At 43.0% G+C, this 16,647-nt stretch overlaps 1 protein-coding gene across 1 annotated transcript in view; it reads left to right on the top strand.

Annotated features, from left to right (window-relative positions):
* Nucleotides 1–16,647, top strand: part of opn7b (opsin 7, group member b) — a 227,969-nt gene that overhangs the window by 74,390 nt on the left and 136,932 nt on the right. The gene's annotated exons all lie outside the window — the stretch shown is intronic.

The following is a 16,647-nucleotide window of genomic DNA, read 5'->3' on the forward strand; positions in this document are numbered from 1 at the left end:
CTGTGCCCCTCTTTCTGCTTGTGGACCACTATGATGGCTTAGCAAGTTTACAATCGCGAGCCCACCCTCGGGTGGATTAGACAGAAAGCTAACTTGTTTTGCAATCTCTTCACCCTGCCATGCTTGGGTGACAACTTTCAGTTGGAATTTACAAGACATTTTTTCATCTTGGACGCCCACGACTAGACGGTCTAAGATGTGCTTGTCTCACTTGTGCCCAAACTCGCAGTACTGAGGCATCTCTTGTACAGGGGCCAACTCAAATATTAAAGCTGGGGTACCTAAGTTAGTTTTTAACTAAACAAGTTAAAGTTAAAGTTAAAGTACCAATGATTGTCACACACATACTAGATGTGGCGAAATTATTCTCTGCATTTGACCCATCACTGTTGATCACCCTCTGGGAGGTGAGGGGAGCAGTGGGCAGCAGCGGTGCCGCGCCCGGGAATCATTTTTGGTGATTTAACCCCCAATTCCAACCCTTAATGCTGAGTGCCAAGCAGGGAGGTAATGAGTCCCATTCTTTTAGTCTTTGGTATGACTCGGCCGGGGTTTGAACTCACGACCTACCGATCTCAGGGCGGACACTCTAACCACTAGTCATCATACAGTGTATCGTAACAATAATCGTTTCTGAAATTATTTTTAATGTCTGCGTGCCCTCTGTGCATTATAATTCATTATTTTAGTAAATAAAACCCCGAAAGAGAAAATATTTTGTCTTTGTGGCGGTCCATCCATCCATCCATCCATCCAATTACTACCGATTGTCCCTTTTAGGATCGCGGGAGTTGCTGGTGTCTATCCCAGAGTACACCCTGGACAAGTCGCCACCTCATCAGAGGGCCAACACAGATAGACAGACAACATTCACACTCACATTCACACACTAGGGCTGATTTAGTGTGGCCAATCAACTTATCCAACCACAAAATTTGAAGAAAGGAGGGCTAAGCAAAAACCACAAAAGAGCATCCTAATTGGCTGACGTGATATATAATGACATCCATCGTCATGTCTTTCATGATTGTGAACGATAGGCAACATTCTAAAAAAAAAAGTACAGTTTCCCTTTAACTGTCAATAAAACTAAAGTGCAAATTAAAACAGCTTCTCCAATTTATTTATAGTTTTTGCGCTTAAAGCAGCACTAACCAGCACTAACTTTTCAACCTTCATGAAATATTTTCCTAACTTTTGGGATGATACGACGTACAACTAGTTGAATGACACCAGTGTGAGGACTGCACATGGAACCTATTAGCAGACATTTTATCTGTTGTTTTGTTTCGCAATGTAATGCAAAACCAATTTTTTTGTTACCTTCTGGTACCTGCTGATGTGTATTTGGGATCTGTATACGTCCTGAAAATTTGCGTGGGTCCGCCATTGTAGTCCGCGAAAACAAGCTTCTTTTTTATTCTCTGTCTTTTTGCTATGGGGCATTCATCCATTTATAATATAAAGTAGCATATAGTTCTTACTTATATCTGTCAGTAAACTCGCTATGGAAGCACTAGAAATTACCGGTGCAGTGGGTTTACATATTTCACCCACTGAACTTATTATAGAGTTCCGGTCAAACGGTATTTCACGGGACACAAGCTTTGAGCTTTTGGGTTATGACCGAAAGGACAATCCAATCCACTTTATTTATATAGCACATTTAAACAACAATAACGTTTCCAAAGTGCTGCACAGCCATGTTAAAAACAATTGTAAAAAAAAATAATAATAATAAAATAAAATAAAAATATATCTACATATTATGCTCCACCAATGACTGAATAAAAACAAAAAATAAATAAATATAAAACCAATAAAAACAATATAAAAACAAATATGATTAAAAACTATTTTAAAGGGTAAAATCAATTAAAACAGTAAAATAGAAATCAAAGTGTATAAAAAACAGAGGACAATAGAGAACAGAGGACCACACAACTCACGTAGTGTTAAAAGCCAAACAATAAAAGTGGGTCTTAAGACGAGACTTAAAAGAGTCCACTGTGGAAGCAGTTTGAACATGGAGCGGCAGAGTGTTCCAGAGCTTAGGGCCGACCACAGAGAAGGCCCCGTCTCCCCTGGTCTTAAGTTGTCTTGGGCACCACGAGCTGGAACTGGCTCTCGGACCTCAGAGCGCGCGCAGGAATGTAAATTTGGATGAGGTCCGAGATATACTGAGATGCCAGTCCATGTAAAGATTTAAAAACAAACAGCAATGTTTTAAAATCAATTCTAAAATGAACAGGGAGCCAGTGCAAACTCTGAAGAATTGGGGTTATATGCTGGCGTTTCCTGGCCCCTGTTAAAAGTCGTGGTGCCGCGTTCTGGACTAACTGCAACCAGGAGAGAGCTTTTTGGCTAATGCCAGCATAAAGTGCATTGCAGTAGTCCAGGCGACTTGAAATAAAAGCCTGCACGACTTGTTCAAAAAGGTTAAAAGATAAAAACGGTTTAACCTTTACTAAAAGACGAAGGTGATAAAAACACGATTTTAAAACGCCATTGACAAGATCACGGGTACAAGCGGCCGAAATGAGGTTCCTCTGCCAGGTGGCGGGGCTCTCCCTTGGAGATAGGGTGAGAAGCTCAAAGTAAAGCCACTGCTCCTCCACATCGAGGAGCCGGATGAGGTGGTTTGGGCATCTGGTCAGGATGCCACCTAAATGCCTCCCTAGGGAAGTTTTTCGGGCACGTCCGACCGGTAGGAGGCCACGGGGAACACATTGGGAAGACTATGTCTCCCAGCTGGCCTGGGAACGCCTGAGGATCACGCGGGAGGAGCTGGACGAAGTGGCTTGGGAGAGGAAAGTCTGGGCTTCCCTGCTTAGGCTGCCGCCCCCGCGACCCGACCTTGGATAAGCGGAAGAAGATGGATGGATGGATGGACATTTCCGATGTTGTTGTTGTTGTACTAGTGAGCCACGGATGAGGAGATGCTGCACCGTTATTGAGTTAAGTAAAGTCAGAATGTCATTAAAACAGTTAGCATCTTTTGACACTTCTTCAACTCCCGTCCTTGCAACCTACACTGCTACAACAAAGATGACGGGTAGAAGACGTTGTCAAAGTGGAGCCACGTAAATAAGACCACCCACAAAACAGAGCATCCTGGAGCGACTGTCAGAAAGCGATTTGAAGATGGTCTGTCAAACATAATCTATGCAACATTTTGACCAAAGAACCATCATTACATGTTACGAAGACAACAAGGAAGTGTTTTAATTTTAGAAAATACATCTTAATACGACCCTTTAAATGTGCCTTGTAATCCGGTGCGTCTTTTGTATGCAAATAGACCTGAATAGACCCGCTCATCGGCAGTGGGCCGTATGGTCCAAAAAATATAAATATAATAAAGATTTTTAATTTGTGCCAATATTACAGCGGTCATCAGGTCAGTTTGACGCTATATGCACTAGTCCTCAAGGGACATGTGGTTTTCCTTCTGGCAAAACACTTCCGCTTTGGTCCACTGGCTCTGCCAAAATCGACCAAAACTGAAAGATCTTAAGTGAGGCTTTCAGAATCTTCGTTTTGACTTTAGCTCCAGACTTCGCCTGTTTGTTTGATATTGCCATTACTGTCACATGGGGTGGTAAAGTGTTTTACAACTGAAAACTGCTGTGGCCCATATGGACTACAACTGAGAAACAGATATTTTTCTAGGGGGCGCTCCTGGCCCAACAATGGCCCTATGGTCAAGACACACTGATCTATGCCCACCCCTATAATGGTATTCATTTTCTCTAACTACAGTAAAATATAAATAAAACATCATCTATCTATATCTTGAGAAAAAAAACAATGACTTGTGTGTTGTTTGGGAACAGTTGATAACAGTTATGTGCAGTAAAACTTTTCATGAACTCAACTCACCTTAATGTATGTTTCATCTTGAAATGTGATTAGATGAAGAGAGCAGTTGTGATTTTGGTTCATAGAGTAAACAAGTAAAATCTAATGTTTTGGGCATGGTTTTCTCTAAATTCATACATTTGTCTAAATATGGGTGAGGACTTGAATTATTGTGAGTTTCCAGGATGTCGTCATCATCACTATAGGAAAAATGAAATCTGCGTGGGAACATTATTCTGCCATTTTCAAGTATGTTTCTTTCTTTTTGAGTTGCCAAAATGAAGCATCCCTCTGTCTCTGACTCCAATCATGTGACATGAGTGTGTGTCTGTTATGATTTTGCCTTGTTTTGCCTCTGTTTGGCCAGTCCGTAAGGTTTTGCTCTAACCTTATCCAACTCTGACTCATCCTACCAACACCAACCAATCATCAGGGATTTTCTTTGTATGTATGGATGTTCTCATTCATCCAGGTTATTGCATTTTCTCCATATAGTCTTTTTGGGCCTGGATTTCTCAGTCTATTTTCTCTCTCTTTGATGTAAGCTTCAAGCTACATGGGTCTAAAAGTAGCTAAACTACCTCCAAGCTACTGGAAAATGTAGTTAAACTACATATCTTAGCTACATGTAGCTTGCTATTGTCCATCACTGGATAGAAATAACGTATTTTGACCATGTATAAGAGACCCCATGTATCAATTTATACTTATGGGAGCATATATGTTTTTTGTGGGGGCTTGACTACCATGAAACTCAACACTTGGAAATGTATGTCACAGCATCTATTATTATTATCATTATAATTATGAGTCAAATCTTCAGACATATTTCCATATGAATTAAATGTATGATTAAATTAGATGAACTCAGCAGCATTCCCCTTTTTCCCACATTCCCTTTTACCATAACCCCTTAAAGCGGTTCTGTTATCTAATTAATCATAATAAAAAAGTCATGCATACCACATTAGAAGTATTTATTTTAATTCCCATGACCTTTAAGGACATTTTACAATCTCGCTCTAATCACATATCCAGTTAAGTGTGCACACACAACCGTAAAATTAGCTTGCAGCCTTGAGCAGTGGTGCTGTGAAAACAGAAAGAGGTCAGCTCTAAAGCTGCTTCTCTGTACAAATATAAAAAGGCCTATTATTTTCCACTAGTATAAAATAATACGCAGTATAATGATGTTTTAGTTTGCCCTAGATGTCCACCAACTTGAGAGAATTAGTGTTGTACAATACGACTTGAGTAAAGTTGATGGAACAATTTTGATGGTGTCAAACAGAGTTGCAATCAATATCCTTTCGTACCCAGCCAAAGGAACTTGAAGCACTAACTCTTGTCTTGCAGGTTTTACTGTTGGGAGAGTAAAAGTGATTACCTAATAGAAGAGGAATTCGAATGAGTAAATCCTATGTGGATTTTGACTTTGGAAGGTCAAGGTTTCTGAGGTTTGTGCCACCTGCTCACTGACATTGTGGTTAGAGTGTCCGCCCTTAGATCAGTAGGTCATGAATTCCAACCCCGGACGAATCATACCAAAGACTATAAAAATGGAAACCATTACCTTCCTGCTTGGCAATCAGCATCAAGGGTTGGAATTGGGGGTTAAATCACCAAGAATGATTCCTGGGCTCTCCTAACCTCCCAGGGGGTGATCAAGGCTGATGGGTCAAATGCAGAGGATAAGTCACCTAGTGTGTGTGTGACAATCATTGGTACTTTAACTTTAACTTTTTAATGACATGTTTTTTATTTTGTTCTGTTTTGCGATTGGATCCCAGAAGCTAAAAAGCAGAAATTTAAACGGTCATAATATGATCTTTTTTTCTTCATTTAAAACACTTCCTTATGATCTTCATCAGATGGTGACACTTTGGTCCAAATTTATGTAACAGACAGGACCTACGTCTGCTTAGTAGGGGTAAATCACTCTTCCCTGAATGTCAGGAAGTCGGGGGAGCTAAATCCCTAACCCCCAGGCCTATTTGTCTCGTGTCCACTCTGCCTGTTCAGTGAAAACACAATAGCTTAGGCTCTAGGATTTGAACGTGTCACGGTAAGAAATAAAAGTACAGAATAAGTGAGTGTCAGTGTGTGGGACTTACCGTACTCCCCCTAACTAGTATGCCCCAGAACAGAGGACGAGACGCCCCTACTTCAGAAAAAGGAAAAACTTCACAATAAAATCAGTATCCATCCATCCATCCATTTTCTACCGCTTATTCCCCTTGGGGTCACGGGGGGCTCTGGTGCCTAGCAGCACGTTGGCAGAGGGGTTAGTGCGTCTGCCTCACAGTACGAAGGTCCTGAGTAGTCCTGGGTTCAATCCCGGGATTGGGACCTTTCTGTGTGTAGTTTGCATGTTCTCCCCGTGACTGTGTGTAGTTTGCATGTTCTCCCCGTGACTGCGTGGGTTCCCTCCGGGTACTCCGGCTTCCTCCCACTTCCAAAAACATGCACTTGGGGATAGGTTGATTGGCAACACTAAATTGGCCCTAGAGTGTGAATGTGAATGTTGTCCGTCTATCTGTGTTGGCCCTGCTATTAGGTGACGACTTGTCCAGGGTGTACGAAACCTTCCGCTAGATTGTAGCTGAAAATGAGTATCGTGTAATTTGAAAAATATTATGTTGTCAGAGTTTGTTTGTGACGAACCCCAAGATGCAGAGAAGGAGGCAGGCATTGAGTAAGGAAACATGGTTTTAATTTAAACACTAAAACAAAACCAAACAAAGGGTACAAACAAAAGGTGTGCACGAGGCGGATTACAAACTAGGCTATGAACAAACAAATCAGAAGCAAGGAACAAAAAACAGTAAGCTACAAACATCTACCAAATATAGCTTACCGCTACGCTGCTATCATACAACCAGTCGGAACGACAAGTAGAAAATGACACTGACACGACAGGAGCGACAGGTAGCAACGACAAGAGCGACATCGACATGACATCGACAATAATCCAGCCCTGACTGGAGGAACAAAACAGGTAAAATAGGAGCGGGCTGATTGACACCAGGTGTGGCCAGGTGCCAATCAGCCACAGCTGAGGGGAAAACAGCGCACAGGGAAAAAAACAGGAAAGAGACTAAATAAGAGCACTGACAGGAACTAAAAACAGAAAATACTAAATACACACAGAGGAAAAACTTAAACACATGATGGCCGCTTGCATTAGGTCAAGGAAGGACAGCGTTGGTTGGGCTTTATCTTGTCTATTTGTTTCACGCCATAAGAAGTCACCTCCTAACCCAAGTACAAATTGCTCTTTCAGCATACGGTCTGAATCTTGGACTCGCCCTGGGTCCTGCCGTCTTATCTTAGATAGTTTCACCTGAAGATCATAAGCGTAGGCACGTATCTTTTCACCTGGCCCTTGCTTTCTGTCATAAAGCTCTCTAAGGCGAGTACCAACCGGGACCTTGTTGCCATAGGTTTTCTCTAGAACTTCAAAGACTTTTGCGATATCAGTAGTTCCTTCACTTAACAGAAACCCTAACTGTCAGTTTGTCTTCCCCCTAGAGGTGCTGTCTGAGCAGCTCAATTAGATCTTCATTTGAACAATTTCAGCTCTGGCTAAACTAGACTTCATGGAGGCTATCCAGTCCTCAACACAAGGCTCCTTAGGGCTGGGCTACCAGTGAAATCGGAACATTTTGTCCGTCTTGGGATATACAAAGACGCAGGGTTCTTGGCCTGCTGTTCGATAACAGTCTTAGCCATCATTAGCGCTTCCCTCTGATTTTGTCTGGCCTGATCAAGAAATACCGCTTGTTCTACCAGCCTAGCTGTCTGAGCTGTAACTGTTTCCTGGAGATCATTAAATTGCTTCCTTGACTATTCCATCTCAGCCATACTGCAAACACAACAAAGCTACAAGAAGTCATTCTGTTTGTGACGCCAAAATGTAACAGTTGGGACCTACGTCTGCTTAGTGGGGGTAAATCACTCTTCCCTGAATGGCAGGAAGTTAGAGGAGCTAAATCCCTAACCCCCAGGCCTATTAGTCACGTGTCCACTCTGCCTGTTCAGTCAAAACACAATAACTTAGGCTCTAGGATTTGAACCTGTCACGGTGAGAACCGAAAGTACAGAATGAGTGAGTAAGTGTCAATGTGTGATACTTACTGTACTCCCCCTAACTATTATGTACCAGAGCAGAGGACGAGACACCCCTACTTCAGAGAAAGGAAAAACACAATATTAGGGGTACACCTACATTTAGCAAAAATGTTGCTTTAAAGGGGGAACATTATCACAATTTTAGAAGGATTAAAACCAAAAAAAATCAGTTCCCAGTTGCTGATTTTATTTTTCGAAATTTTTTTAAAAATGTTACCCGTCCCGGAATATCCCTAAAAAAAGCTTTAAAGTGCTTGATTTTCGCTATTTGCTTAAGTCACTGTCCATTTCCCTGTGACGTCACATAGCGATTCCAATACAAACAATGGCGAATAGCACAGTAAGATATAGCGACATTAGCTCGGATTCAGACTCGGATTTCAGCGGCTCAAGCGATTAAACTGATTACGCATGTATTGAAACAGATGGTTGGAGTATGGAGGCAGATAACAAAAACGAAATTGAAGAAGAAACTGACGCTATTGAGCGAATAGCTATTGACGCTATTCGGCCATCTTTGCGTTAGCATCGCCGGTAAATTGTGCAGACCAACCGATCAGGACTTTTGCATTGACACTGGATCAACTTAAATCCGTCGATTGGTAAGTGTTTGTTTCGCATTAAATGTGGGTGGAAGGAAACGCTGGATGTAAATATAGTTTCAAATGTACATACAGGTAGCCTAAATATCATGTTAGCATCGATTAGCTGGCAGTCATGCTGTGACCAAATATGTCTGATTAGCACATAAGTCAATAACAAAAACAACACTCACCTTTGTGATTTCGTTGACTTTATCGTTGGGAATATATCTGCTGTGAGTGTCGCAGGATGTCCAGACATTTTTGCCATCTCTGTCGTAGCATCGCCGGTAAAAACCAAACGGGGGACTTTTGCATCTCTTGACACTGGAGCAACTTAAATCAGTCGATTGCTAAGTGTTTGTTTGGCATTAAATGTGGATGGAGGGAAAGGCTGGATGTAAATATAGCTACAAATGAGGCATAATGCTGCAATATGTACACACAGCTTAACTAAATAGCATGTTAGCATCGATTAGCATGCCATGCTAATCGATGCACATTCTACGTAAATAAACTTGAATCCGTCCCTGATCGTGTTGTTACACCCTCCGACAACACACCGACGAGGCATGATGTCTCCAAGGTATCGGAAAAAAGTTGAAAAAACAGAAAATAACAGAGCTGATTTGACTCGATGTGTCTGTAGGGAAAAATGGCGTTGAGTACCGATGTGACGTCACATTCTGACGTCGTCGCTCAGAAAGGCATAAACAGAATGGCGTTTAATTCACCAAAATTCACCCATTTAGAGTTCGGAAATCGGTTAAAAAATATATGGTCTTTTTTCTGCAACATCAAGGTATATATTGACGCTTACATAGGTCTGGTGATAATGTTCCCCTTTAAAGAACATCTTCCAGCCGCTTTCTGACGGTCTCTTCAGAATGCGCTGTTTTGTAGGCGGTCTCATTTAAATACAAAAGCCCTGCTCAAGGTGAAGCAGGGCTGTATGCTTCACTTTTTTACTATTAGCACTGGGGCTACTAAAGTAAAAATAGTAGTATAGACTTTTTTTGTAGCACAGAAAACATTTTGTAGAAGTATGAAATGTCTTAAATATGACAATTTCAATAATAACACTCAAACAAAGTACCTTACACTCATACATTAAACACAATGCCATCATAAGACCTACTGCAATGCTCAAACACGGAGAACATCCCTAAACTGTGCAAGCACTGTCAAACACAAGTGTAGGGCTGGGATGACATGAACCAAAACTCATATCCCGATACAGTTTGGCCCATAAACTAACCTATAAATGGAAATGTCCACTGACCTAACTAAATATCTCCACCATGCCTCAAGTTAAAATTTTCGGGACTTATGGGGATGCCAAAATCTCAAAAAGAGGTACCAATAAGTAAGAAAAGTAGGTTTTGTGTAATAGGATCCCAACTTAAGAGGTGTTTTGAGTTAAGACAAAACAAAAAATCCGTGAAAACAATAAATGCAAAGTCAAATCTAATCTTCAATGTTCCTTAAAAACATTTAGCTATGTTCAATTATTCAGCCCACAAAAACACATAATGTGAAATAATGTTCCCTAGCTTAAGCACGTTTAAACCTCGGTTGTTATCGGAATCAGTAATTAAGAGTTGGACAATATCGGAATATCGGATATCAGCAAAAAAGTTGTTATCGGACATCTCTACTATTTTTGTCTGAAATTCGAGCGAGGGATTAATGATCTTCCGCCACCGTGTGGTACATGACATTAACCAACGATGCGCAGCGCACCTGTTGGGCAAAGTTGGAAGCATTCATAGATGCAGTTCCCGGTGCTACAAAAAATAAGACATTTGCCAAAGAAAGGCAGGTAGGAACTGAGCCAAAACAAAGTAGCCAAATAAACACAAAAATACTAAGAAGCAAGAAACTAGCAAAAAGGTCAAAGGCAGGTTGATGTGTGCAGGAATGGATGTGAAGGAAAGAACCAGCAACAAGCAGCTGCAGGCAATCATCTTAAAAAGCCCGTGGTGATTACAGCCAGGTGTGAACAGTTCTTCGCCTTTCACTGGCACTATGGAAACTGAGAGGGAAGAAAAAGAACAGAGTGTGAGAGACACGGGCAGGCCAAAGAACAGGAATGTACAGTTTTTACTGCAGGATTCATAAACAAGTGCCTTGGATGGTTATTGACGTTACATACGAGTTATTTTCTACTTAGCATTTAGTCAAGAGTTGGAATGTATCGATAGCAATATTTTTTGGTGCTGGACTCTAATTTGGTTGTTCCATGACGACTGTAAAACTTTTGGATCAATGATACAGCTATCGGTACTGCTTTGTCATTCATTCAGCTGTTGCTGCAACACATAAAAAAATACATGGGTAGTATCTTGGTTGGAGAGGGCGGGATTGTGATACATTTCAGGTGGATCACTTTGATCAGCTGTAAGCATATTATAACTTCAACATGGCAAAACAGCCAATCAGAGTCAACCTTTTACCGCCCCACTTTCAATTATAAGGTACGCAGAACTACACAAAATCAAAGATATGACCAGAATGACTAAATACTAAAAGCACAACTGAGGGCAGCAAAATGTCAGCCGTAACTTGAGTTATCTAGGGGAGTGGTTCTCAACATTTTTTTCAGTGATGTACCCCCTGTGAACATTTTTTTAATTCAAGTACCCCCTAATCAGAGCAAAGCATTTTTGGTTGAAAAAAGAGATAAAGAAGTAAAATACAGCACTATGTCATCAGTTTCTGATTTATTAAATCGTATGACATAAAACAATTGGGCTCATTTGTAGTGGTCTTTCTTGAACTATATAGAAAAAACATATAAAAATAACTAAATACTTCTTGGCCGGCAGTGAGAGGCAACGGGCTGGGGTGGCAATTCTTGTTTCTCCCCGGCTCAAAGCCTGTACGTTGGAGTTCAACCCGGTGGACGAAAGGGTAGCCTCCCTCCGCCTTCGGGTGTGGGGACGGGTCCTGACTGTTGTTTGTGCTTACGCACCAAACAGCAGTTCAGAGTACCCACCCTTTTTGGGAGCACTCGAGGGAGTACTGGAAAGTGCTCCCCCGGGGGATTCCCTTGTCCTACTGGGAGACTTCAACGCTCACGTTGGCAACGACAGTGAAACCTGAAGAGGCGTGATTGGGAGGAATGGCCGCCCGGATCTGAACCCGAGTGGTGTTTTGTTATTGGACTTTTGTGCTCGTCACAGTTTGTCCATAACAAACACCATGTTCAAACATAAGGGTGTCCATATGTGCACTTGGCACCAGGACACCCTAGACCGCAGTTCCATGATCGACTTTGTAGTTGTGTCATTGGATTTGCGGCCTCATGTTTTGGACACTCGGGTGAAGACAGGGGCGGAGCTTTCTACCGATCACCACCTGGTGGGGAGTTGGCTGCGATGGTGGGGGAAGATGCCGGACGGACCTGGCAGGCCCAAACGCATTGTGAGGGTCTGCTGGGAACGTCTGGCAGAGTCTCCTGTCAGACAAAGTTTCAATTCCCACCTCCGGAAGAACTTTGAACATGTCACGAGGGAGGTGCTGGACATTGAGTCCGAGTGGACCATGTTCCGCACCTCTATTGTCGAGGCAGCAGATCGGAGCTGTGGCCGCAAGGTAGTTGGTGCCTGTCGGGGCGGCAATCCTAAAACCCCTTGGTGGACACCAGCGGTGAGGGATGCCGTCAAGTTGAAGAAGGAGTCCTATCGGGTCCTTTTGGCTCATAGGACTCCGAAAGCAGTGGACAGGTACCGACAGGCCAAGCGGTGTGCAGCTTCAGCGGTCACGGAGGCAAAAACTCGGACATGGGAGGAGTTTGGGGAAGCCATGGAAAACGACTTCCGGACGGCTTCGAAGCGATTCTGGACCACCGTCCGCCGCCTCAGGAAGGGGAAGCAGTGCACTATCAACACCGTGTATGGTGCGGATGGTGTTCTGCTGACCTCAACTGCGGATGTTGTGGATAGGTGGAAGGAATACTTCGAAGACCTCCTCAATCCCACCAACACGTCTTCCTATGAGGAAGCAGTGCCTGGGGAATCTGTGGTGGACTCTCCTATTTCTGGGGCTGAAGTCGCTGAGGTAGTTAAAAAGCTCATCGGTGGCAAGGCCCCAGGGGTGGACGAGATCCGCCCGGAGTTCCTTAAGGCTCTGGATGCTGTGGGGCTGTCTTGGTTGACAAGACTTTGCAGCATCGCGTGGACATTGGGGGCGGTACCTCTGGATTGGCAGACCGAGGTGGTGGTTCCTCTCTTTAAGAAGGGGGACCGGAGGGTGTGTTCCAACTATCGTGGGATCACACTCCTCAGCCTTCCCGGTAAGGTTTATTCAGGTGTACTGGAGAGGAGGCTACGCCGGATAGTCGAACCTCGGATTCAGGAGGAACATTGTGGTTTTCGTCCTGGTCGTGGAACTGTGGACCAGCTCTATACTCTCGGCAGGGTTCTTGAGGGTGCATGGGAGTTTGCCCAACCAGTCTACATGTGCTTTGTGGACTTGGAGAAGGCATTCGACCGTGTCCCTCGGGAAGTCCTGTGGGGAGTGCTCAGAGAGTATGGGGTATCGGACTGTCTTATTGTGGCGGTCCGCTCCCTGTACGATCAGTGCCAGAGCTTGGTCCGCATTGCCGGCAGCTAGTCGAACACATTTCCAGTGAGGGTTGGACTCCGCCAAGGCTGTCCTTTGTCACCGATTCTGTTCATAACTTTTATGGACAGAATTTCTAGGTGCAGTCAAGGCGTTGAGGGGTTCCGGTTTGGTAACCGCAGGATTAGGTCTCTGCTTTTTGCAGATGATGTGGTCCTGATGGCTTCATCTGACCGGGATCTTCAGCTCTCGCTGGATCGGTTCGCAGCCGAGTGTGAAGCGACCGGAATGAGAATCAGCACCTCCAAGTTCGAGTCCATGGTTCTCGCCCGGAAAAGGGTGGAATGCCATCTCCGCGTTGGGGAGGAGACCCTGCCCCAAGTGGAGGAGTTCAAGTACCTAGGAGTCTTGTTCACGAGTGAGGGAAGAGTCGATCGTGGGATCGACAGGCGGATCGGTGCGGCGTCTTCAGTAATGCGGACGTTGTACCGATCCGTTGTGGTGAAGAAGGAGCTGAGCCGGAAGGCAAAGCTCTCAAATTACCGGTCGATCTACGTTCCCATCCTCATCTATGTTCATGAGCTTTGGGTCATGACCGAAAGGATAAGATCACGGGTACAAGCGGCCGAAATTAGTTTCCTCCGCCGTGTGGCGGGTCTCTCCCTTAGAGATAGGGTGAGAAGCTCTGCCATCCGGGAGGAACTCAAAGTAAAGCCGCTGCTCCTTCACATCGAGAGGAGCCAGATGAGGTGGTTCAGGCATCTGGTCAGGATGCCACCCGAACGCCTCCCTAGGGAGGTGTTTAGGGCACGTCCAACCGGTAGGAGGCCACGGGGAAGACCCAGGACACGTTGGGAAGACTATGTCTCCCGGCTGGCCTGGGAACGCCTCGGGATCCCCCGGGAAGAGCTAGACGAAGTGGCTGGGGAGAGGGAAGTCTGGGTTTCCCTGCTTAGGCTGTTGCCCCCGCGACCCGACCTCGGATAAGCGGAAGATGATGGATGGATGGATGGATAAAAACTTCTTCAAAAATAAACAGGTAATTCAATTATAAATAAAGATTTCTACACATAAAAGCAGTAATCAACTTAAAGTGCCCTCTTTGGGGATTGTAATAAAGATCCATCTGGATTCATGAACTTAAATCTAAACATTTCTTCACAAAACAAGAAATCTTTAACATCAATATTTATGGAACATGTCATCAAAACATCTAGTTGTCAACACTGAATATTGCATTGTTGCATTTCTTTTCACAGTTTATGAACTTACATTCATATTTTCTGGAAGTATTATTCAAAAAATACATTTATAAAGGATTTTTGAATTGTTGCCATTTTTAGAATATATTTTAAAAATCTCACGTACCCCTTGGCATACCTTCAAGTACCCCCAGGGGTATGCGTACCCCCATTTGAGAACCACTGATCTAGGGCTCTATGATTTACGCATCTGTGCAATGGGACAAGTGGTAGGAAATGGATGGAGGGATAAATGGAATCGCAAACTGAAAGAAGGTTCGCTAAAAAGAGATGAGGAAAGTCACAGAAATTGGCGAAAAGTGACTGAGATGCTTCTGTCATTAAAAGGAAAAGGGGAATTAATGTCTCCGGGACCTGTGCACTTAAACATTCATCTCCACAGAGCCTGGCCAATCATGAGCCTGCACTCTAGCTGGCATCCACCTCAAACAACAAAACTAACTCTAAAATACAGAGCCGAACAGTTCCACATGACTTCTACGTGTAAGATTATATGCTTATTTTACAAATTTTATGACTACTTGTTGTCCAAAAGCTGTATAATAAGCACTGTGCTCCTATAGCCAATTCTAGGAAGTTGTGGACGCAACCACCGATCTTCATTGGTAAGTTGATAACTTGGCAGCTTCTAATACTATAGTTGGACCACCAGTTTTAAAATAATAACTGATCCTTGTGTGCGCTTTATTTTACTTGAAAACATGTCAACTCAAATGTATTCTTATATTGTGTAGTGTTTTTTTCTTATTTTGTTTCCTTTTTTATTCACTTACAATGGTAATAAATGTTAAACAAATCATGTTTATTTGGTCTTAAGTACCAATGCTTTAAAAGTGGAAGGATAAAAACAATGTAAAAAATCGGGATATTAATTGAGATCGAATGATAATCAGTTTGGAATAATTACAAATAGGGAAGTAACACTAGACAAAATATTTTAACACAACAATATTTCCTTCTCAAAAGTCACACACGCTAACGGTATCAGTTTGGCATGAACGCGCTTTACTTAACTGCCACTATTCTTTAACCCCTCCTTTAAAGGGGAACATTATCACAATTTCAAAACAGTTAAAAACAATAAAAATCAGTTCCCGGTGGCTTGTTGTATTTTTTGAAGTTTTTTTCAAAATGTTACCGGTCTCGGAATATCCCTAAATAAAGCTTTAAAGTGCCCTATTTTCGCTATCTTCGAAACCGCTATCCATTTCCCAGTGATGTCATACAGGGCTGCCAATACAAACAACATGGCGGTTACCACAGCAAGACATAGCGACATTAGCTCGGATTCAGACTCGGATTTCAGCAGCTTAAGCGATTCAACACATTACACATGTATTGAAACAGATGGTCGGAGTATGGAGGCAGATAGCGAAAACGAAATTGAAGAAGAAATTGAAGCTATTGAGCGAATAGCTATTGACGCTATTCGGCCATAGCGTGAGTATACCTAATGAAGTGGCCCATAGCATGGATGCCTTATTAGCATCGCCGGTAAAATGTGTGGACCAAACGATCAAAACTTTCGCATCTTGTGACACTGGAGCAACTTAAATATGTCGATTGGTAAGTGTTTGTTTCGCATTAAATGTGGGTATCTAGTTTCAAATGTACATAGAGCTAGCGTAAATAGCATGTTAGCATTGATTAGCATAGCTTGTTAGCATCGATTAGCTGGCAGTCATGCCGTGACCAAATATGTCTGATTAGCACATTAGTCAACAACATCAACAAAACTCACCTTTGTGATTTCGTTGACTTAATCGTTGCAAATGCATCTGCAGGTTAACCATACATCTCTGTGCCATGTCTGCCTTAGCATCGCCGGTCAAATGTGAAGACACTCTGGCACATTCAATGGGGGGTCTGGCGGAAGATTTCTTGCCAGTGGTGCAACTTGAATCCCTCTCTGTTAGTGTTGTAACACCCTCCGACAACACACCGACAAGGCATGATGTCTCCAAGGTTCCAAAAAATAGTCGAAAAAACGGAAAATAACAGAGCTGAAACCCCGTGTTTGTAATGTGAAAACGAATATGGCAGGTGTGTTACCTCGGTGACGTCACGTTCTGACGTCATCGCTAAAAGACCGATAAACAGAAAGGCGTTTAATTTGCCAAAATTCTCCCATTTAGATTTCGGAAATCGGTTAAAAAAATACATGGTCTTTTTTCTGCAACATCAAGGTATATATTGATGCTTGCACAGGTTTGGTGATAATGTTCCCCTTTAAGCGATCCAGTCAT

This window comes from Nerophis ophidion, linkage group LG06, assembly GCF_033978795.1.
Source record: "Nerophis ophidion isolate RoL-2023_Sa linkage group LG06, RoL_Noph_v1.0, whole genome shotgun sequence".
In the NCBI taxonomy this organism is placed as follows: Eukaryota; Metazoa; Chordata; class Actinopteri; order Syngnathiformes; family Syngnathidae; genus Nerophis; species Nerophis ophidion.